The sequence below is a fragment of the Eumetopias jubatus genome, unplaced genomic scaffold, assembly GCF_037043125.1.
Source record: "Eumetopias jubatus isolate StellerSeaLion01/CBP00866 unplaced genomic scaffold, mEumJub1_p1.0 scaffold_7, whole genome shotgun sequence".
Lineage (NCBI taxonomy): Eukaryota > Metazoa > Chordata > Mammalia > Carnivora > Otariidae > Eumetopias > Eumetopias jubatus.
Genome location: NW_028274813.1, coordinates 109,191,636 through 109,215,638, shown reverse-complemented (window position 1 = coordinate 109,215,638; position 24,003 = coordinate 109,191,636). Strand labels below are relative to the sequence as shown.

Here is a 24,003-nt window from a genome sequence, read left to right as displayed (position 1 = left end):
GTAGGAATATTTACTTCCTTTCTTTCTTTTTATAGTAGCAAGTCTTTTTTTTTAAGATTTTTTATTTATTTATTTGGCAGAGAGAGAGTGAGAGAGCACAAGCAGGGGGAGCGGCAGAGGCAGAGGGAGAAGCAGGCTTTCTGCCGAGCAGGGAGCCTGATGCGGGACTCGATCCCAGGATCCTGAGATCATGACATGAGCCGAAGGCAGACGCTTAACTAACTGAGCCACTCAGGCGCCCTGGTAGGAATACTTTTTAATTCCTCAACAAGGGAATGTTCCATCTGTACCATGAGTCCATGGAAGTACACAGATGTCTGTTGACATTACTTGGAGGGTAGGCCGATGAGGTGGGTGGGAGAAAGCAGGCGCATCGGACCGTATGTGCTATCATCAAAAAATTAAAATTAAAAACAAAACAAAGTACGGTGCCCCCTTGTCATGTCTTAATTTTTGTTCATGGGATTTAACATAAAATACTGCTGACCCAGCTGAAATTTTCAGAATCTGAAGTCGACATCAGATCTCCATGCACCATATTTTTGACTTGCAAATGCCTTCCAAGAATAGCTGGAGTGTCCTTATTAAGCCCGGCTTGTGATGCATCCGTACTTCGCGCCGTCTGCTCCGGCACTGTATAATTCATGGACTTGCCTTATGAAGTTCGGGAGGGATCGAAACCGTGACCAGCCCGTGAACTCAAACTGACACTTCCATTATTTTAAAAGGAACACAGTGCAGGCTGACACCTGACCCATGGCTCAGCCCCATCCGGCAGGGATGCTGAACAGGCTGTACTTGAGCCAGGTCCCAAGTCTGTCCATATGGACTCTGGGGCCATGGGATTCGGCGAAGGGGCATGTACTCCCAACTGACGCTGGGTCATGACTTGCCATCCCTGTGATCATGGACAGCACAGAAAACCAGCCTGTGGGCCCGTGGTATGTAGAGTTGAATTTCATTAATTTCAGCAAGAGAGGGCAAGCCTCATCATGATAATCATCACCATAGTTACCGTAGGTGAGCTCTTGCCGCCTGCCGGGCCCTGGACCCATTATCTCTTTTAAGCCACACAGCAAAGTAGGATTTGTTATCCCATTTTACAGAAGAAGAAACATTTTAGGTCCAGAGGCTGGCCTAAAACCACATCGGTAATGACCAGAAAAGCCTGGATTCACAGAGAGGTCTGCTGGGCTCCAAAGCCGATGTTCTTAGTCCCTGTTCCCCAAAAGGGGGTGCGTGACCCCCAGGGCTGAGCAAGGCAATTGGCCCATGGGAAAAAAATAACAAGATGGTTTTTTACATTTTAAAAATCTCATTTAAAAACGTCTGTACTTGTGCATTTTCATTGTATACATAACATAGTATTGCATTTGAACCTGCGTAATGAATAAAAAAATACATATGCATATATCGGTAGTTGATTTTTTTTCCTGGATAGTGAGGCCGAAGTTGAAATGTTTAGAGCCACTGCTCTTGGTTCCTCCCTGCACTGACCCCTGCCCAGGGGCTCCAAGAACAAACTCCAGGCAGCCAGGCTGGCCCTCTCTCCTCACGACCTTTTCTGAGATCCTCATCTGAGACCCGGCAAGCTTAACTTCTCCGGCCTGCCCACCCTACATGGCAAGCCAAGAAACTGATGGATAGGAAATCCAAAGACCACTTGTTTTTGTTTGTTTGTTTTTTTAAAGATTTATTTATTTGAGAGAGAGAGAGAGAGAGAGCGCACAAAAGGAGAGGGAGAAGCGAACTCCTCACTGAGCAGGGAGCCCGATGCAGGGCTCTATCCCAGGACCCTGAGATCATGACCTGAGCTGAAGGCAGATGCTTAACCTACTAAACCACCCAGGCGCCCCCCAAAGACCACTTCTAATTTGCAGTGTGACCTCCAGCCATCCAGGGCACCACCCTGGGCCTCAGCTCCTCATCTGTTGGCCTTCGTTACAGAGATATATTACTATTACTTATTATTGCCCCATTAGGACTTACGGTTTTGATTCAGGAGCCTGAGGCTCCATTTCCAGGTGGAAATGTGACCCCTTTGTGCACTGTTGCAGGAGCCTGATCCAACTTCAAGCCAGGGAGACACACTCCTGCTGCTGTCCCTCCAGCCAGTGGTGTCATCTGGCCTGTGATGCTTCCTCTCTCCAGGTCTCAGGAACCTTCATTTGTGCAGGGCGTGGGCCTGGTCCTGCTGCAGTTTATGCAGGGGATCTAACGAGCTGAGTGTCATGAACACCCCTGGATGGTCAGAAGAACTTTCTAAATGAACCTCATATTCCTCTGCTCCTGCCATCACTTATCCAGCCTGGCCTGATGACGGGGCCTCCCATTCCTGTAGAGGAGACTTACCGAGCCCCTCTGGGGCTAGGCACTGGGGTCCCAGCACAGATGAAAAACCCGCAGTCTCTGTGGGGAGGTTTCCAAAGTAGTGGGGGAGACAGAAAGGAGCAAGAAACAATCAAATGAGGATAATTCCCCCTGGAGATCATAAAATAGGACCACCCGCCCCCGGGAAATGGACGCCCGCAGATAAAAAAAGAACGTCCTTCATCAAGATCAGGCTCAGAGCTTCACAGGGGGTTGTATATAGAGAGATACGGAAGCAGCAGCTTAGGAAAGAATCTCTGACCCCTCCGCACCTCTCTCCACGTAACGATTGAGTGCAAAGAAGAAAACCTACAGGTCCCAGCACTCCTGCCTCAGATGGGCCCAAACTCCCCTTTGAGAGGTCAGCTTGGTTTGAGCACCCAAGGGGGCCACTGCCACCTGAGACCAAGGATGGGAGAACTAGCCAGAAGCCCAGATCATGCAGACAGGCTCTGCCCATCACACCTCCTGGTGGCTGACTTAAGTGGCTTCGTCTCCCTACCCCCGCCCCCTCTTCCACCCTGCCTGGGGGCTTGGCTGCCACCATCCTGGGGATTGAGACGCCACCAGCCTCAGTCTACAGCAAATCTGCAGGGCGGTGCTCTGGTCCCCTTGGCAACTGCCCACCACACCCCTGGCTGTGAAGCCAGGAGACCATCTCCAGGGCTCCTCCACAGCTCCCAGCAGGCCAGGGGGAGGCCAGCACCTTCACTGAGTTCCCTGCCTCCCTCTGGGCGGCTGGAGGCACCAAGGAGCCCCACCTGGTTCGCAGGGTGAAGAGCCGGGAGGCAGGGCAGGGTCACACTAGCCACCCACAGCTAGTGACACAAAGACGAACAGGCCCCTGGGTGCCCAGAGCTAGAGCACGGGGAGCAGAGGAGGCAGGTTCCCTCCAGGACGGGAGGGCCAGGTCACAACCAGGAGTGGGGGGCACCCAGTGCACACTGGGAGCTGATGAGAGCAGTTAGCTCTTCTGTATTGTGCACCCGCTCTGGGCCATGCCTCATGCTTGAAACTCACAGTTCATCTCCTCCCCAACACATCACGTGGTGAGCCGGAGACTCGGGGTTATTACCCCTACTGTGTTAGAGATGAAGATGCTAAAGCCCTGAGTGGAAACTTGAGAACCCACGGTCACGGTGCTAAGTGACAGATGAGCAATTTGAACCCCGCCTGCTTGCTCCAGGGCCCATGACCCCTCTGCCTTCTCAAGGCCTTGAGTCTTTGCTGACTGCCCCCGGGGCCAGGCCGCGGGTCTGCAGAATCTCTGGAGTCGGTGGGCTTAGAGCTGAGTTGCAGAGACAAGCACCCAGGAATCAATTCTAGAATAATAAACCATGGGTTGACTACGTGAGAAAAGCGCATTGAACTTGGGACTTAGCCAGCCCTGGGTTTGGGCCTGAGCCTTCTGAACCTTGACATCCACATCTGTACAAGGAGCCCTACACAGGATGGTCCAGACCCCATGAGTACCTGTGCAGTACTTGCCAATGAGTGAGCATCTCATGCATGTTTCCTTCCTTCTTTTCTTTTTTGTCCCTCAAAATAAGTTCATTAAGATTTTGGAGAATGCAACACTCCTGGCGGGCTTCCTGGAGGAGCCAACCCCTGGGCCCCCACTGGACCTGTGGCATCTGATCTCAGTAGAGATGAAGGTGTAATTATTTGCCCAGTATGTCACTCTTCTGAGCTTCAGCTTCTTCATCTGTAGAGCAGGGTTAATCACAGCTACTTTATAAATAATCATGCACATGAAGGTACATGAAGAGAACAAGGAGCCCAGAGATTGGCGTTCCGGGCAGAGCTCTGCCCCCCTGTGGCACGACCCTGGGCAGACTTTGTTTCCTCTTCTACGAAATGGGGAATGTTAAGTCGCCAGGTGAGTCCAGTGGCCTCCCTGGGACTCCTGCTTCCTCAGGAGTTAAATGGCCTGCTTGTAGCTCTTCGAGGTTTCCTCTCGTGTCTAGAGCCCCCTGAGGCTCTGGTTCTAAGCTAGGGCCCACCCTGTCCCAATGGCCTCCCCACCCAACATATGCCATCAAAGACCCCGCAGCTCTGGGGAACAGCATTTGGGTACAGGGTGGGAAAGGAAATGCTTCTGGGCCATTTCCTGTTCCCCGAGGGCCTTCAAGAGAAACAAACAAACAAAAAAAGGGACCAAGAGCAAAGAAGAAATTTGCCTTGAAAACAAAATCACAAGACATAAACTCTCCCAGCTAGCTGAGGGCAGGGCAGCCCTGTCACCTACAGAGGGGACTCGGGGCACTTCCTGCCTGTGCTCGGGGCACGGCCAGCCAGGATGTTGGTGGAGACAAGCCCCAGGCAAGATAGGGTGCTCTGACCACTTGCCAGGTCACACACAGGGGAGCAAACATCTATTTCTGATCAATGGTTAAGAGCTAGTGGCAGGTAACAAAGCCAGGTGAGGAACCACAAATGGGCCCTGGGCTCCTAGGCATAGAAAGTCTCCCCGTTCTTACGTTGCCCACTTCCGGGGTACGTTTTTCTCAACAAGCCACCCACATCCCCACCCTCACTCAGAGGCCAGCTAAACCCCATCCTTCCTAGACAGGGGTCTACAACTCACACACCTTCAGTGGGGCTGTGGGGTGGGGTGGTCTGCCAAGGTTCAGGGCTCGGAGTGCTCAGCTCCGAGTCCCTGCTGCTGGCTGGAGGGCTCCTCAGAGTAAGGGGTGCGGAGAATGGCAGCAGAACTCCCTAGTCTCTAGAATGGAGCTCTGCTTTGCAGGAAGTTTCCTCCAGGGTCCCTCCCATCATCTCTTCCAGGGTGACCTTCATCAGGAGGCGGGTTGGGCAGGAGCCAGCTGATAGGGCTGCACACCCCAGCCTGACCCTACCTCTCTCCCCACCCCCTTTCTTCCTTTCCACTCTGCCCGCCCGCCCCCAATAGACACTAACCAAGCACCTAATGCATGCCAGCCCTGTCTGACTACATACATGGTGGTAAATGAGGCACAGCTGTCTTGTGTTCTAACGCCACACTCCCGCTCGCTCTCCTCCTGAAGCAAGGGACCTGTGGAGGGCAAGAGCAGGAAGGGCTCCTCCGCCTGTGAGCCTGACCGCCACCCCCATTTCACAGATGTGGTCACTGAGGGCCAGGAAGGAGCCTGGCTCAAGGGCGACCCTCTTGAGAACAAGCCTTAAGCCTTGCAGGACTGAGAGGGCCCCGTGGGGGTACATAGACGCCGTGCAGTGGATGTCCCTGGGGCACCTGCTGTGCGCGCAGCCCTGCGTCAGCCTGCGGGGACATGCAGGGAGTCAGGCCTGACCTGGGGGTGGGGGTGTGCAAACACACACAGAGCTGCCTCCCTCCGCGGGCTGCTGCAGGGGCTGGGGCGGGTGAGGCAGAAGCCCGGGCTCCCTTGCCTGAGGGGCTGTCCCAGCCAGACTTGAGGAATGCCCACCCACCTTCATATTTTGGAGACCACAAGGGTACCGTTGGCTCACTATTGCCAACCCACATGTTGACACGGAGCCAGGAGCTGATGGGGCACAGGGTGCTCTCTGCCTCTGCATCACGGCTCCTGAGCTGACAGACAGAAAGACAGGGAGGTTGGCACCCGAGACACCTCTCTGAGCCATTGGCCTTTCACTCTCTGCCCCGGCCTGTCTGCCCCACCTCTAGCACCCTCCCTCTCCCAGCGCCCTCACTTCTGCCCCATCCTGGGCTCCAGTCATTCAGGGACCAAAGGAACGGCACGTTAGCTGTGGCGTTTCAGGACAGCAGGGCAGAAGAGGGGGTTGGGGATAGAGCGAGACTCACAGGGTCATCCCTCACACGGCAGGAGTGACGGTGAATGTCCCAGTGCCGAGGCCCAGAGAGGTGCCACACCTCGACCAAAGTCACACAGCATGAAGGGGCAGCGCTTGGCCCAGAGCCCGGGTCTGTACCGTCATCTCAGACTCCATCGACTCCTCCAAGTGGGTGGCCCCCTGCTGGCTCCACTCCCTGCCTGGATGTCCAGGCCTCCTGCTGTTCCTGCAGCTTGGAGACAGAGCCTGGTGGGGGTGGGGGTGGGGGGAATTGGTGCAGAGGAGAAAACAGAAAGTGCCAGCTGATTCATATTTCTAAATGTCATGTTATTCCAGGAGCATTCTCGCTTTGCCACCACCTTCATCCACCCCCTGCTTGCCATCTTGAAGGAGGGCTGCGGGGCGGCCAGGGGAGGGAGGCGGGAGTGCTGTGAGACCAGGGTCTGGGGGGCTATGCCCCCTCCCTGCCCCCTGGATGAGTGGAGGGCTGGGCACTGTGCTGGGAGCCTGGGTTCAAGCTCTAGCTGTGGAATCAGGTGCCGTGGGGCCCTGAGCCTAGCTACACCTCCTTTGTGTGCTGCCCTAGGCAAAAAGGGGGGGGCCGTGCTTCCCAGGATGGGCTGCCTATCAGATTTGCCTCAAAAGAAAACAGACTCTCTCAGACTGCAGCCCTAGAGATTCTGATTCAGGAAGTCAGAGGTGAGGCTGGGGGTCCATATTCAATCCGTATTCCCTAACCCCTGCCCAACCCGGTGGTTCTGGTACAACCTGTCTACAGAGGGGTGCTAGGAAAGCTCCCAGCAGCATGCTTCCATCCAGATTCCCATTTGTCTTCGGTACTTATTTACCTCCTCCCGAACGCCCTCCCTGATTTACTCACCCCATCTGCCACCTCCAGTGCTCATCGCTCCTGGCCTTGCCTCTTCACCCACACTCCTCTTATTGCTCCCAAAAGACATTTCATCATTTGTGCCTGTGTCTGCGTGTGTGTCCTGTGTGGATTCGGCGAGGTGAACCTCCCACGCAGCATTGAGAAATGTGCTCAGCCCTGGAGCCAGTGAGTCCCAAGCTCGTGGCCCCTGTGAACTCCCCCAAGGTGAAGTGTGCAAGCACTTATTGCAGGGCTTGGTGGAAGGGGGCGGTCAGAGGCCGCGACAGGACAGCTGGGTTAATGCCGGAAGGTTCCCGGAGGGCCCCTGACTCTTCCTGGGTTGCCATGGGAGATTTGGACACCTGCCGCCCGGTGTGTGCCTGGAGGCAGAGGACTCGGGCAAGCATGGGTCCTCCACAAAGACTAGGTGTTGCTCAGAGTTCTCCGGAACATTTCAAATGACGCCAGGTGCTGTCCTGCAGGAAACGGAATTCCCAGGAAACAGAATTCCCCACAAACGGTTCAATGGGAGGGGCAGGAATGGAGGGGCTGCTGACAGAGGCGGATGGGGGCAGGGGGATCCGAAGGGGTCCCGAGGCTCTGTGATGCCAGGCGGTGCTGGAGCCTCACACCTAAAGAGGCAGGAGCAGACGGCATTGTCAGAGCCCAGTGGGAGCTGGAGCTATGGAACAGGGGCCGCTGCCCCGCCCCAGAGCGCAGTCACAGAGGGAGGTGGCCATTCCCAGGGCCACGGCCTCACGGCGGTGGCAGAGGGGGAAGACCCATCTTTCTCCTCCCACCTTCCCTTTTCATTCTGGTACCTTCCATTGGCCAAGCCCAGGCGGCAGCCAGAGGCCCCAGCAGCCCCTAGTGGTCCCTTCCTGGGGCGCAGAGAAGGGCAGAGAGAGTTTTGTAGGTTGTAGAGTGGGTGGGAGGCAAGCGGAGAACAACCAGCTACTCAGGCAGCCCGGCAGTCTCCCAGCTCCTCCACACCCCCGCCCACCTTCCCCACTCCAGTGGGGCTGGGCAGGGCTGGGGCGGGGGGTGGCACGCCTGACACCACCACGGAAGACCGGCTTTCAGCCCCGTCGCCGCCACCAGCACACAGGACCGTTGCCGGAAGTCAGCTCCCCACTTAGGGCCCTGCTCTCCTCATCTGTAAACCCCAGGGGCAAAGCTAGCCATCCCTGTCCTGTCCTGACCTGAGGTTTTCCTCCCCTGCCTTTTCGAGAAAGGAGCCCTGCTCGGCGGCAGGAAAATGGGCTTGGAAAAGCAGGAAGCTTAGCAAATGGAAAATTAATTCTGGACGGTAAAGAGCAGAGGCTGTTGTTTGTGATGTATAACTTACTCTTTGTGTCAAACTGTGTACTGTGAATATCAGTGGGATGGCAAGAAAACCGAGATCTATTGCTTCGAGTTTAATCTGTTCCCCGTGTCGGAGCAGGGACGTGGGGGGGGGGGGGGGGAAGACGACCACTTTAATCACAGGCCCAACTCGAGATGTCAAGCTGCTCTCGGGTGTGTCAGTCAAATGATGTTGTATTACAGGCTTCCCAGACAGCGCCCCACACTGCAGCTTTATCTGCTGAGCCGTAAATTAGCACACCTCCTTTACGCTCTTCAGGTAAAACCAGTAATTTAGCTGAAAAACACACACGCACACACACAGAGCTTGTGGGGGGCGGGGTGGCGCTAAGGAGGGGGGGTTGCTCCCCTTGAGCAGGGAATAGCTAAAAACGTGCAAACCGGAATGAAATGACACATCGGCGGCACCTCCTGTCATTAGTGCGTGGGCTCCTGGTGCAAGCCCCAAAGCCGGCCCACCTTCCCTGCTACCTGCCTCGGTGCCTCCCCCCACCCACCCCTTTTTGCCATGAACCGTAAATTACATGCTGACACCTTTAATTTGTGCAAAGTATGCCTGGCTGCGCCTGGCATCAGCAGCCGGCTGCTATAATAAGGTCAATCTATATTCATTGTCGCAGCACTTGATGTGCCAGATAACACAGGGAGGCAGCACTGTGGTGGCTTCTCCGGGCTGGGGGGAGGGGGGGTGCCCACTGCCGCTCAGCACGGCCTGGCACCAGTTGGTTCATCACTTATGCATGGCATGAGCGATGTTATGATTTAGCTAATCACCATCAGGTATTCATCCTACTGCCGCCTGGAGACAGCCACGGTGCACGCCTGCCTGCCTGAGCCAGGAAGGGAGGCCCCCACCCGCAAACACCATGGAGAGACTGCTCGGTGGGTCTGACTCTCCTTGCCGGGCCGTGGTCCCTCATAGTTTATGAGTCAGGACTATAGAGCCCCTAGCCTGGTGGAGGAGATGCCGTCAGCAGTGCCCCCCGGGGGGCAGGGGTGCGGATATGGGATGTCCCTGGATCCTGGGGCCCAACCAGGGATGGGTGTCTCAGTGATGGGTCACACAGCATGAGCCCAGGCACTGGAGTCTTAGGGTTCTGGATTCTAATCCCAGCTCCACCTCTTGCAAGCTGTGAGAGCTTCGACATGTTGCTTAACCTCTCTGGGCTGAATGGAGAAAGAATTCCAATCCTGACAGGGGGAGTGTAAGGGTACATACAATGCAGTTGCTGGGGGGGGTCTGCATGGAGGAGGCACTCGGTCAACGACAGCTCCCATTACTCAGAGCCCTAGTGGGCCCATCACAGGTTGGATGAATGTTGGATGAATGTCTGCTTTCAGGTGGGGAATTCAGACCCTAAAGTTGGCTAAAGGATGGGGCTGGTACCCATGGCTCAGCCACTTGGTTGAGATACTTCCCAGATCCTGAAATGTTTATGCTGAAGAAGCATGAATCCACGGCTGGGGAGGGTCACAGGGGCAGAAGTGAACCAAGTTGTCAGCCTCAAACAGACTGGAGGCAACAGACGAAGCACAGGCTTATGGGGGTGAAGGGGCGTGGAGAGGGGCCGGCCAGACCCTTCCTGCTAGTGATGGCAAATGGAAGACAGAAGGAAACGGATCCATCCAAGGAGGTCCGGGCAGCGAGCTAGGGTCCCAGTGGGCTTCTGCCTTTGTAGTCTTGCCCGCTGCCCCTCAGGACAAATGACCATCAGTCTCCTGGGGGCTGTCCTCGGGATGACAGGGCACCCTCTCCCCTCTTCGTGGTGCTTAGTGAGGGGTGCCCAACATGGTTCCCCGCTTTGTCCATAGCCAAGTGAACAGAGGGAGGCACAAGACTGGATTCAAAGGCCTCTGGCTGATCCTCATTTTCCTCATTTGCACAACGGAGCCAATACCATGTGCCCCTTGGGGCTGATGAGGAGATTAAGTGAGCCCAACTGCACACCCGAGGGGGCCAGATGAGGACCCCTTTTCCCTCCAATCAACCAGCTTAGGGTCCAAGGAAGGGAGTCACCTAAGTCCAGCTACAACACAAGCAGCCAGGCTAGACGCTTCGGTGATCTGGAAGCGTGCTAGCTCATCCCACTGCCACGTCTTTGTCCTTGCTGCTGCCTCCCCAAGGAACACCCTTCCCTTCTCACTGTCCCCAGGGAGACAGTGTCCCCCCCCCCTCCTCCCAGGTCCTGGTCTGATCTTGCTTCCTCCAAAATGTCCTTTGTCCCTCCTCAGTGTCAGGACTATCTTCCCCTGCCCACAGTACCAACCACCTTTCCTGACTGTAAGTGGGCTCGTGATCTGTCCTCTAGGGATTTGGCCCCAGATAAGAAAGAAGTCGTGGGAAGACAAGCCATTCTGCACAGGCTAACCAGCCTTAGGCCCCTGGGGTCTCCACCCACTCCTCTGCAAAACGGACAGGCAAAGGTGGTGTAGGGTACTCCTGGTGGCCCCGGGCCTCACAATGCTAGGCAAAGCTTCCAGTAAAGCTGGCTCTGAAGGATCTACAAGGGCAAGGCCAGTGGGCATCTCCATGGAAACCAGTGCCACTAGGTTGAATTTCCCCATTTTGACAGCCTAGGGACTCCGAGTCCAAATTAATTTAGTTTAAAGAATGCCAATATTCTCTCCCGCATAGGCTGGTGCCTCGAGGATTCTTCCCAATGCCCGATGGAACCACCTGCCCTGCCCCACCTCTGGCCAGCACCCTCGGCTCCTGCCCCCAGGCCAGCACAGCGCTGTATCCCCACACACCTCCCCACGCCTCACAGTGACCCACGCACCTGTGCCGCGAGCACCTGCCAAGACACGGTGCTGCCAGTGTTCAATCGTCCTCAAAATGCATTGCATCTCTTACCAGCACAACTTGGACAGAGCGGAGGGCGGGGCCTCCCCAGGCCGGCAGGACCAACAACCTCCCACTGCCACCTGGTGGGTTCGCCTGGCTGGGCACCCCGTGCCCATCAGCGGCAGGTGAGGCGCGACCGGAGGGCCGCCTGACCAGGCCCGGGGCTGGGCCCACACCCTCGTCCCAAAGCATCCTTATCATTCACTAGCAAGTGACCATGACTCCATTTTGCTGCTGAGGAACCAGAAGCAAGAGAGGCATGGGGCTGGTACATTCCTTCGTAGAGCAGGATCTGAGCCCCGCGCAGAGACGTAGGTATCCAGCCACCCCTCCTCAGCTCCGGGGACTCGGGGCCTAGCATCCCTAACACCCCATTTCCCCAGTGTCTTTTCTGAACTTCTTGCCCTAACCGATACCTGGCTGTCCCCCCCACACACACACCACTTCCCCGCCCCCTCCCTAGGGGAGGCTGTTGTCTCTCCCATATCCCCCATCACCTGGGGCTGGGAGGGGAGGCAGGTGCCCTCTGATCCACCCTCCCCCTCTGAAAGCCCCAGTTCCTCTGAATTCTATGCCAAGTGACTTTACCTCTCACCACCATCCTTGTGGCAGGGTCACCCACTGCCCCCCTGGGTCACACCCCCACTGGGCGACTTCACGTCCATTTTGAGGATCGATCCAACAGGGGGGCGCCTCTCTGTTCCTCCTCCTGGCTGACTCCAGCCATCGGATCCACCCGGCGGCCCTGGGCATCACACCCTGACCTTACCATCTACAAAATATCCACCTTAAGCCCCCCACCTGGGACCACCTGCCCCCTGCTATCCTTCCGGATCACACTCCCTCTGCCTCACCGAGCCCTCCGGCCACCAACCACCGCTGTCCCAGGATCAATACCCATCTGGGGCCCTCATGTCCACCCTTCACAATCCCCCTCCCTTCCTTCTTCACACTTAGAAGCCATGCCCCGGCTCGGCACCATCCAACCACACACGTATGTGATACCTGCACCCTTCAGCAAGATGCAGCTGCAGAGAAAGCAAAATGACTTTCCTCTAAATTCGTGGCCTCAAATCTCAAAGGAGCACTTCAGCCGCGCAGCTGCCTGGGCCGGCACGACCCTGTTCTCCCAAACAGATGCCTTGTCCTTTCTCCTCTCCACACACCCTTCGCCGCAGTGACCTCAGGCTTTGCTCAGAAGATAGTAGAAACCAGAGAGAACTCCCTCATCCTCCCATCAGGGAACCGGCACCCCTCCCGTACCTGCACCCCGTCTCTGCTCCCTCCCTCCCAGGGAGTGGACGGTGGCCACTGCTCCGCCCAAGGCCCCCTGTTCCACGTGGGGCCTGGATCCCACCTCTCTCACCTACTCCGAGACCCGGGTGTCTCCTCTTTCTGCACCCCCATCTTCTCTCTGTCCACTAGGTCACCCCGGGCAGGATGCGCGTGCTCTAGGATCCCTATAATAAACAACAAGCTCCGTTCATCGCCACACCTCTCCCTAGCGCCCATCCTGGTTTTCCTGCTCCCCTTCACTGCAGAACATGCTAAAGAATGGCCTGCAGCTCCTGTCTCCATCTCTCACTGGGCATTCTGTGCCCACCGCTAGAGCCCCGCTCCCGCGCCCCCAGCCGGGAACTGACGGGCAGTGGGGCGTGGCCAGTGGCCGAGAGCAGGAGGGAAGGGCAGCTCGGGGGCAAAGAAAAGACCCTCACTGTGAAGGGCCTCGAGCTCGATCAAAGACGTTGGCCATTTCCTGCAGCCGTCTTCAGATGTGTTTCAGAAAGGATGTTCTGGTGGCACTGGGTGGGGTGGGCTGGAGATCAAGAGAGGAGACCAATTAGGAGGACATGGGAGAGGCCCCGGGGGAGAAATCAGGGAGGCCTGAGCTCGCCAGATGGCAGAGACAGAGAAGGAGCGTAGGATCACCGTCAGGACTTAAGGGGCCAAGCAGGTCCAGTGCCCGGTATGGAACACTCCTTATCCCCCATGCTTTCCCATCATGAAACAGACCAGACTGAGTGACCCCGGATTGGTGACCGTCTCTCCCCCCACCCCCAGTGGCAGGCACCCTGCTCTCAGCCCCGTCACCACAGGCCCCTCGCTGCTGACACGGGGTAGGCACTCAGCGCACACTCGATCGAGGAAAGTGTGGGCCACACAGTGGCAAGGCCGGCGGGAGGGGAGCCAAGGGCCGGGCTGTGGAGGAGTAAATGCCAACCTCAGAGCTCAGACTTTATCCTGTCACTACCGGGGATCCCCCGGGGGGCTGTGAGTACAGCAGTGGCACGGCCAGCTCTGTGTGCGAGCTAAGCCCATCCGACAGCCGGGGAAGATGAGTCGGAGTAGGGCAAGCCCAGAAGGGAAGACCTGTCCCCAGCCAGCTCGGATACTCCAGGCAAGGGAAGATGAGGCCTGATCTTAGAAAGAGGACTAAAGAAAGGCCAGCCTTAGAAATACCAAGGAGGTAAGACTGGCGAGGCAGGATGATAAACTGAAATCTAGCTAATTGGTTGGTGGCTCAAGCAGCCGGGTAGATGGGGCAGTGGGTGGGGCGGGCTGTAATGAACTTCACGTGGGTCGTGTTGAATTTAAGTTCACTGTGGAGCATTCCAGGGAGAGATGCACCGGCCCGGCAGCTGGATATGCCAGTGGGATGCTCAGGGTTGGGTGGCCCGGGACTAGAGATAGAGACTGGGGAGCCATCTGCCAGGAGAGGCAGTGACCACAATGGCAGGAAGATCAGGGATCACCCAGAAAGGGTGAGAGGAGCAGCAGCTCCAGGACAGAGCCATGGAGACTGCCCGCCTTTGAAGGTCAGTGGAGGGAAAGGACCCCACAAAGAGACAACCGAGGAAAGAAATCAGGGGAACCTAGGACAGAGGGTATCCCAGACACCAAGGAAGAAGGTTCAGGAAGGACGGGTGGTCATGGGGTCAGCTGCAGCTGCAGGTTTGGTTTCCACTGGCTTGGCTGCCTGAAGACCCCCAATGACCTTGCCAAAGCATTTCCATTGAATAGGGGCGCGGGGGGGGGGGCGGTGTGTGTGTGTGGAGGGACTCATATTGCTGTGGGCTGAGGAAAGCAGAGGCAGCTCGATTAGTTAGTTAATAGCTTTGTTATCATCGTTACACCTCCTTTTTCCAAAAAGAAGCAACTTCTCAACTGTAAAATAGAGATTACAATACATCAAAAGATACAGCATAGGTAAAGGACCTAGAACTAGGGCAGACATACAGTGCTGGTCAAAACGGTTAGGTGTATTTGCTTCTCATATTGACAGGCATACAGCCAATAAAGCTGTTAAAATAGGAAATTAAAATTCACGTGCAGACATAGACGCAAAAGCATTGGGAGGTGGGACTTGAACAGGTCATTGTACACCCACGTCCCTAGCAGTGGAGTTCGCAACAGCCAAAAAAATGCGAGCCATCCAAGCAGCCATTGACAAATGAATGGATAAACAAAATGTGGGATACACATCCAGGGGAACACCATTCAACCTTAAAAAGGAAGGAAATCCTGACACAGGCTACAACATAGAAGAACCTTGAAGACATTATGCTAAGTGAAACAAGTCGGTCACGAAAGAGCGAATAGTGTCTGGTTTCACTCACAGGAGGTGCCTAGACTAGTCAAGTTCATCGAGACAGAAAGTAGAATGGCTGTGGCCAGGGGCCAGGGGTGGGCAGGATGGGGAGCTAGTGTTTCATGGGGACAGAGTTTCAGTTGGGGAAGATGAAAAGAATTCTAGAGGCGGGTGGTGCTGCTGGTTGCACAATATGAATGTACTTAACACCACTGAACCGTACGCTTAAAAATGGTTAAAATGGCAAGTTTTATGTTGTGTATATTTTACCACAATAAAAAAAAAATGTACAAAGAGAAGAAGAACATATATTACAGTGTGGGCTAATAAAATGACTAGGGTTGAACACTTCATAATGTTCTGAGCTTCTTGGTAACCAAGACATAAAGGGAAACTTTTGAGGCTTGATGTTTAATAAATGGAAAAAGTTACTATGGCAAGAGATTTCAAGTCCACCCACCCCCAGCGCCAGCCAGGACTGGACTGGAGCAGACATTTGTGTGAAAGAGTCTTACAAGAGGTGATAATAGCATAAAGGACAAAGCGGAATACTGACGACGTACAAAGACATATTCATTACATAACCATTGCTGGCGGTGAGTCTTGAAGAAACGTGAGAGAGAAATTAATAAAACCTCACTCAGAAAAGCCTTTCGGGTGGGAATGAAGTTAACGAGGTCTAGATGTGAAGATTTCCAAGATGGAACTCAGAATTCCCAAAAAGCAAGCACGTTCAACTTGGTGGTACCTGGAGGACTTCCAGGAGGAGGCAGCCAGGAGGCAGTTGGCAATCTGCTGCCAAGCTCACGGTGGGGGTGGGGGGAGGGTCTGAGCATCAGCAGCACAGAGATGGTATCCAAAGCCATGGGCCAGAGTGCAATGACCAGGGGGGACATAGAGTCCCAGGAAATGCTGCTGCAGTATCACCCCCATTTCCCCAGGGCCCACCCAAGTACGGAGCAGCAGGCAACACAGGAGGGGAGCAAGAACTCATGTCCTCTGACTTTCTCTCACCATATGCCACTGTCCCGGGGCATTCCTCTGTGCAGGAGCAGGAACATAGTGCTGGACGTCAGAAGCCCTGGGTCAGCACTTCCGGTGTGGTTGCCTTGGATGACTTACCCATGCTCTTGCAACCTCAGGATCCATCATCTGTAAATGGGGACAAAAATTTTGCCATCCCTGTCTTCCCCACAAGGTTACTGGGAGCAGAAGGGTGGCTGAAGAGGGCTTGGCCCCTGCCTACCCCATCTTCTCGCTCCCTCTTCACTATCTCATATAGAAAGCAGTGCACAGGGCACCTGGGTGGCTCAGTTGGTTAAGCGACTGCCTTCGGCTCAGGTCATGATCCTGGAGTCCCGGGATCGAGTCCCGCATCGGGCTCCCTGCTCAGCGAGGAGCCTGCTTCTCCCCCTAACCCTCCCCCCTCTCATGTACTCTCATTCTCGCGCTCTCAGATAAATAAATAAATCTTTAAAGAAAAAAAAAAGAAAGAAAGCAGTGCACAAAGAAACAGTGCCCCCCCCTCCCCACACAAAGGCTGCTAGTCAGGACCTGCCCCTAGTGAGGGTATCAGCTGTGATGAGTCACATGGCAGCAGAACGGCACCTGATGCACATGGAGTGATTGTGTGTCTGGGCCCCAGAGCCAATCCCAGCTATCGAGGCCACAGGATGCCCTCCGCCAAGCAGGGGAGGCTGGGAGGCTGGCCAGGGGCATGGGAAGACGGTGCATGCTGCATGTGATGAGCCTGTGGGCATTCCACCCAAAGAGGCCCAGAAGCCAGTTGCACACAGAGACTCAAATCCCTGCAGTCGGTTTGGGGGAGAGAGACATGTGATGGTCAGCCGCAGGTAAGGTGGACAAGGGGAACACAGTGGACCCTTTGAAAGGGCATTTTGAAACTAAAAGTATTGAAGCCTTTAACAGTGAGATGACTGCTGGGCACAAAGAAGGGACTGGGGATGATCTGAGAACATCTGGAGGTTCTGACACGTGCCAGAATTAGTAAGGCACCAGTGGCGCCGGCCAGGCCTGGGTGGGACCCTCACCATGAGCAGCCCAGGGCGCTTGACACGGGAGAGTCTTCAGAGCACAGCCTTAACATGACGTTGGAGGGACGGCCTGGCAGGACCCTGTCAGACACATCAGCTCTTAAAACTGCAGCTTGGATGGCTGTGCTCAGCAATCATGTGTTTAAAAAGCAATAAGACTAAATGCTTTTCCGTTTCCCCTTTGAGAGACCATGTATGATAAATGATAGGCAATTTCATGGTTGGAGTTTCAATTTCCGAAAATATTAGTGCTATTCCCCAAGCTCCACTTCCGAGATAAATTCTTTTTGGCAGCCTCCTCCGTTGTCTCCTAATTCCCTGATTCTGAATATATTTGGAAGTCTGGTGTAAATTTCATGGGCTCAGCCCCAGCATCCCCCTGCCTGGTGTGCACTGGAAAGGGGTAACCCACCTGCCACTTTCTCAGATTCTTTCACTTTTGCTTCAATCCCTGGGTATTTATGAAGCACCTCCGGTATTCCCAGCCCTGTGCTAAGTGTTATTATGGTGGTTGTAAGGAAGCTACAATCAACCGTTTGATCAACAAACACTGATGGTGCATTTGGTCTCTTCAAGCTCAAAGCAAGAACATTAACTCAGACAGTGCCCCTCTAACACCTCGCGATGGTTCCACACTGTCTCCATTTCACTATTGGGAAAACTGAGGCTCAGAGCTAACCTAGTAAAATAAGAATGGATTACTCAGTAGATGGGGCGAGATGAGACAGTGAACATTTACTGAGATCCTATGGTGGGTCAGGCTCTGGGTTGAATGCTTGTCCAACCCTCAGCATAGGAGGCTAAGCTGTTTCTCCTCACAAAACCCAAAGTAGGTGTTATTCTCCCCATTTTATAGATGTGGAAACTGAGGCTCAGAAGGGCCAAGCAACTTACCCAAAGACCTACTGGACTACACTGCCTCTCCTGATGTCTCGAGGCCAGATGGTGTCCCAACAGCCATCTTCAAACCATGGGAGTACCCTTGTTTAAAAACATCGGAGCAACAAGCCAGTCAGTAGGAGACTAATCTACCTTTGCCCTTTTATCTCCCATTCCTCACTACCCTCCGCCTGTGCTAACCCGAGGCTCCCTCTTAAATTTCTCAGGCTGGTGTCCTCAGTGTGTCACCAACACTTAGGCCTATTACCTGCTTTCTCTCATGTTGTCATCCTCTCTTCTCCACCAAATCTTCTCCATCGTGGCTCAGCTTAGATCCACATGACCACCTCTTGCTTTCCTCTCTACCACTTACTCACCCTTTACAGGGGCTCTCTCATGCCCAGGATGGCATCTCCTTCTCCTATAGTCTCACAGGTCCTTATCAAAAGACTGAGCACAAAGCAGGTATTCTAACACCTTAAGGAAAGCCCTGAGGCAAGATGAAATGAAATGGGGCACAATGAGAATAAATCTCTCAGAATAGAGCAAGAGGAATGAACTGGAACAGAATGCAATAGAATAGAACCAAGAAGAATAGTACGGGATGGACAGAAAGAAGTAGAAAGGGAAAAAGCAGAATAGACTGGAAGAACATGGAACAGAACAAAAGAGGACGGAGACAGAACAGTTGAATTAGACCAGGACAGGCTGGAACAGAATCGACCAGGGTGGAACAGATGAGGTCAGAACAGATTGGAACGAGGTAGAACAGACTAGAATAGGGTAGAAGAGGGTTCACCAGACGAAAGCAGAATGGAACAGACTCAAACAGGTCTGAACAGGAGACAGTGCAGTAGAATAACAGGGCTACAGCTCTACTGTTACACAACTAGATGAAACAAATTTCATTCCATCCAGTCAACACATATTTATCAAGTACTAATCTGCGTTAGGTAATAAAAAAGCAGACATGGTCCCTTCCCTCACAGAACATACTGTCCGGTGAAAAGGACAAAAAAAGATTTAAGTAAGCATTAATAAATACGTATTTACAAATTACGAGCTTCCATGAAATACCATGAAAGAATGGGCAGGTGGCCATGATGAAGAATAATAGGATGCAAGTGATAATATTAATAATAAGGAGGTCAGGAAAACTGAGACCTAAAAATGAGGAGGAACCAGAGACCCTTGAACAACCAGGGAAAAGCATTCTAGGCAGAGGGAACAGTATGTACAGAAGCCCAGAGGCAGGAAAGTGTTTGGCCTGTTCTGGAAACTGAGCAGAGTTCAGGGTATAAGGCCCAGGGCGACAGGACAGCCAGGGCAGAGACAGGCAGAGACAGGCAGGGGCTGATGTCATGGGGCAGGGGGATTGGATTTCATCCTAAGTACAATAAGAAGCCTCTGAAGAGAGTTTCCTCCTTGGCTGGTGTCAAGGAATGACTTAGGGCAAGGGGACCATGCAGGCATCTCCTGAGGTCGCCTAGGTCATGACGCTGGTGGCTTGGCACAGAGGGACAGGGGCACCCGAGTGGGAGACACACAGCCAACTGGAGAAATACTCTGAAGGTAAACTCGGATGCCGGATTTGTGGATGTTTTGGACCTGGAGTGGGCAGAGAGGGGAATCTGAAGGAGCCCCAGGGGCTTGGCTTCTATTTCCTGAGATGAAGCTAGGGAGAGATGTTCTGGGAAGGAAAAATCAAGTTTACTTTTGGGAATCCTGAGGTTCAGATGCCTGGGTCATGTCCAAATAGAGATGCCAAGGAGATCTGGACATACAGGCCTGGATCTCTGAGGAGTCTGAGCTGGAAATATCAATTGAGGACTTGTCAGCATATAAGTATTGTGCTCTGCCTTGGGATCAGATAAAATCATATATGCAGTAGTGCAATGCAGAACTTCATCAAAGCACGTTCCGTGGATCCTAGCCTTGGAATCCCTCCAGGTGCTTGTTGAACATACAAATTTCTGGGCCCCCTGGCCCTGAGACAAATCTCTAGGGGCGGGGCTCCAGAGCCCGCATGTTTAGCGATCACCCCGGAGTGCTTGTATGCTGTCTAACGTGTGTGAAACCCTTGTCTACAACAGAACAGAGGGCAGAGCCCTCTCTCACTGAGAAACGTGGACATTTGCACATCAAGAAGGAGAAGGCAGCAAAGGTGACAGAGAAGGAGTAGCCAGAGACACAGGAAGAAATCAGGAGAGGCTGGGGTCTCAGAGATCAAGAGACGAGGGGGTATCATGACCACATGGTCAACTGAGCCCAACTCTGCTAAGCAGGATGAGCACCAGATAGGCCTGAGACGTGCGGCAAGGCTCACGCCTCTGGGCAATGCTGGGCCCAGCCAGAGTGGAAGTGAGGTGGGTACTGAGCTAGCCAGAGGAGGACACTTTGGTGACAAAGTGGGGGAGTGGAACGGAATGGGCGACAGCAAGATCTGTTATCCAAATCGATGAACGTTTGGGGACAGATCAAATTTCACATGTGATTTTCTTCTCTCTGGTAGCAGCCCCAGAGGCCTCTGGCTGAGGAAGGCGGACATGCTGGTGGTCAGGCCTTTCTCTCCAGGTCCCAGGACAGCTGCCTTTTCCCACACTTCTCCCACCGCCGTCAGTATCCCTCTCCCAGCCCTGAGAAACCACCCTGATGGCCCAGCTTCTTCCTCCTGGCTTGTCCCAGCCGGTGTCTCTCCCTTCTCCTCCCAGAGCCCTTAACAGGCTGCAACCAACTGGTATAGGAGCTAGAGGCCCCACGGCCCCCCGCGCCCCAGGCCTCACGTCCAGGAGTGAGTTGCGGAGGCTGCAATTTCTTCTGCACACATAGCAGGTTGCAAAAGCAGCCACTTCCTGGCCTCTCACAGGTCATCCTGACCACTCGCCAAGCAGCTGCCTGGTGGACCCAGAGCCCTGATTCTCAATAAGGTGAGGTCATGAAATGGGTACCTTTTGAAAGACACATTCACCTTTCATATTCATAAAACAGAAACTGAAAACCTATTGCTTTCATAACGCAAACCTCAAAAAGCAAGCCAGCAACATTTCCTTGTTGGTGAGGCTCCTGGAAACGAACAGAGGTTTTTCAACTGGGGGACAAACCGCTGGGGGATCTTTCAGAATCAAAGTCGGTGAGATGTTTATGTTTTTCAAAAGGTTAAATAGGATCCGGAAGGCAGTGACAGGAGTAAGCCCCCCCCCCCCCGGCTTCCCCCAGGTCTGAATCTGATTCTGTTACAAGTGTACTTCCCCAGCCCACGCCCAGGAGGGGGCACACACCTCGGAAGACCTGAGGAGCCCCTGTCATCCATCTGGAGGCAAATTCCTGGCAAGGAGCAGCCGGGAGAGACTTCACAGAAGTCCCTGAACCTCTCAAGAAGAATTTGCGCCAGCAGAGGGATTTTCCCAGGAGAGCAAATGACAACAGAGCGCCTGTTTGTTTTCGATGCAGGAAGGAACCGGAACATCTGCTCCAAGAAGCCACTTGAAAGATAATCAGGCAGCAATGTTGGCAAAACAGCTGTGTGGCAGGCAGGGAATGGGGCGGCCAGGAGTTGGGAGGGTAGGGGGAGTGGGAGGAGGGAAGCTAATCCCTGAGCTAGGCGCAGCCGCTGCGGGCCTAGGAGCCCTGTTACTGGCTGGGAAACCCCCCGCCCCCGGCCCCGCCCACCAGCGCTCAGGGGGCCTTCTGCCGGGAGCCGGGAGCCAATCACAGGGAGGGGGGGCCCATGCCCGCTGAGAGCCCTGATTGTCCTCCTTGACAAACGCTGGGTTTGATCCAGGCTTCCTGCAGGATTCAACTCAATTTCTAGGATGGGACTGACCCTGTTGAATGTTTCCTACACCTGTGATCCTGGGAAGCGCGAGGGTTAAAGAAACCCCACCCTCACCCCTTTTTGTTCCAGAAAAGGCCATTGCGGTTCACTACCATCCTTCCCCATACGACTTAGACGGGACTCAACGCTGCCCCCTTGTTAACCTGTGACAGGCAGACACAGATCCTCCAAATTCCCATTCTTTGTCTTATAGATGAGTATCTACTAAATTTCACATGTGATTTTTATCCTCTCTGGTAGCAGCCCCAGAGGCCTCTGGCTGAGGAAGGCGGACATGCTGGTGGTCAGGCCTTTCTCTCCAGGTCCCAGGACGGCTGCCTTTTCCCACCTTTCTCCCACCGCAGTCAGTATCCCTCTCCCAGCCCTGAGAAACCACCCTGATGCCCCAACTTCCTTCCCCTGGCTTGTCCTGTTTTGTCCCCACTGGTCAAATGGAACACAATGTTTATCAACTAAACAGTTAAATTTCTTTCATTTGCCAAAGGCCCCCCGGATTTGAAGCCCCCTCAACCAGAAGACAACCCTTCCTTAACTGTCCCTCTGCTAGACTCAGGGAAAAGCATTGTCCCATCTACTGTGCCTTTGAGTCAAGTCCCTTCTTTCTGAAGTCCGCGTTTTCTCTTTACTGACAGGACGTGAAGGTCCTCCGGATCACCTCCTGCAGTCCAGCTTGCTCAGTGCTTGAAGCGCCACCACAGAGGCATTCTTTGGGACTAAGAGCTGACGTGAAACCTCAGAAGACCCAGGATTCTGTCCGCCGCTCACCTAGTGGACAAAGAAGCAAATCACTACTCAATAAGCTCACACTGGGAGTCAAGCTCTGCAGGGTTTGGTTTGACAACCCCTGTGTCCAGGGCCAGGCAGGGTAGGGGGTCCCTCAGCCCCAGTGCCTGCTCACTTTTCTTTCCAAAAAATGTTCAAGTAACCCACAGAAAGGCAATAAAAAGAGAACAGAGAAACAAAAACCAGAGAAAAGAAACAGAAAACAAAAAACAAAAATACAAACTTAAACTTTGACATATCAATAATTAAATTAAATGTAAATGGTCTATATACATCAGTTAAAGAACAACGATTAGCAGAGTGAACTAAAAAGCATCACCCGACTAAATGCTGTCACAACACATTCACTTCAAATGTGACATAGGCAGGCTGGAAGCAAAAGAAAGGAAAAAGATATATCATGCAAACACTAATCAAAGGAAAGCTAGAGTGGCTATAACAATAATCAGTTAAAGTGGCTTCAGCATAAAGAAAATTACCAGAGATGGAAAGGGACATTATATAATGATAAAAGAAGCAATCCACCAAGAAGACCTGGAAATCCTAAATGTGAATTCATCAAGCAACAATGATGCAAAATACGTGAAGCAAAAGCTGCTAGAACCGAAAGGAGCGATAGTTATCTCCACAATTGAATTAGAGATTTAAATACCCCTCTCTCAATAATTTATACACAACTAGACAGAAAACAAGCAAGGATATAAAAGAACCCAACACCATCAACCATCAGGTTCTCATCAACTTTTACAGAACATTCCACCCAACAAATGAAAATGATACATTATTCTCAAGTGCCCACAGAACATATACCAAGATAGATGATATCCTAGGCTATAGAACAATCCTCAAGTCTAAAATAATCGGAATCATGCCGAGTGTGTTCTCCAACCACAATAGAAATTAGGAACAGAAAGATAACAGATAAATCTCCAAACACTCTAAACTAAATAACACACTTTTAATAACCCACGGGGTCAAAGTGGAAGCCTCAAGGGAAACTTAAAAACACACTGAACTGAATGAAAATGAAAATAGAACACATCACAATTTGTGGAACACAGCTAAAGCCATGCTGAAGGGGAAATTTATGTCTCTAAGTGCAGACATTAGAAAAGAGGAAGAATCTCAAATCACTAATCTAAGCTCCCACCTTAGAACCTCAAAAAAGAAGAGTAAAATAAACCCAAACCAGGCAGATGAAGGAAATAACAAAGATAAGAGTAAATTGGATGACAATGAAAACAGAAAAATAGAGAAAATGAATGAAAGACAGAGCTGGTTCTTTAAAAAGATCAATACAATTGACAAATTTCTAGAAAAACTTACAAAGAAGAAAAGAAAAAAACATAAGTTACCAATGTCAGAAATGAAACAAGGGCTATCACTACAGACCCTGAAGACATCAAAAGCATAGTAAGGAACACTACAAGTCTACACACATAAATCTGACAACTTAGATGAAATGGACTAACTCTTTTAAAAATACAAGCTACCATAATTCACTTAATGATTCAGTAGGTGCCAGACCCTGTTCTAGGCATTGAGGACACAAAAGTGAATGAAATAGATCATTTGAATAGTCCCATAATCTGTAATTAATTGAGAAAACTGAATTCATGATCTTTTTAAAAATCCCCC

General features: G+C 52.9%; 1 long non-coding RNA gene across 3 annotated transcripts in view; it reads right to left on the bottom strand.

Moving 5' to 3' along the window:
- LOC114206503 (uncharacterized) overlaps positions 1–24,003 on the bottom strand; it is a 44,986-nt gene that overhangs the window by 8,592 nt on the left and 12,391 nt on the right. The window contains exons 2-8 of one of the 3 annotated variants that reach the window (XR_003608646.1): positions 22,213–22,347; positions 17,763–17,849; positions 15,829–15,966; positions 6,155–6,390; positions 5,329–5,920; positions 2,353–4,075; positions 1,990–2,241 (exon numbers count right to left, since the gene is read on the bottom strand). This is a non-coding gene — a long non-coding RNA (uncharacterized LOC114206503). Of the gene's footprint in view, positions 1–1,989; positions 4,076–5,328; positions 5,921–6,154; positions 6,391–15,828; positions 15,967–17,762; positions 17,850–21,025; positions 21,238–22,212; positions 22,348–24,003 lie in introns of those variants that run through there. The other 2 variants (XR_003608644.1, XR_003608645.1) reach the window with 2 other exon arrangements.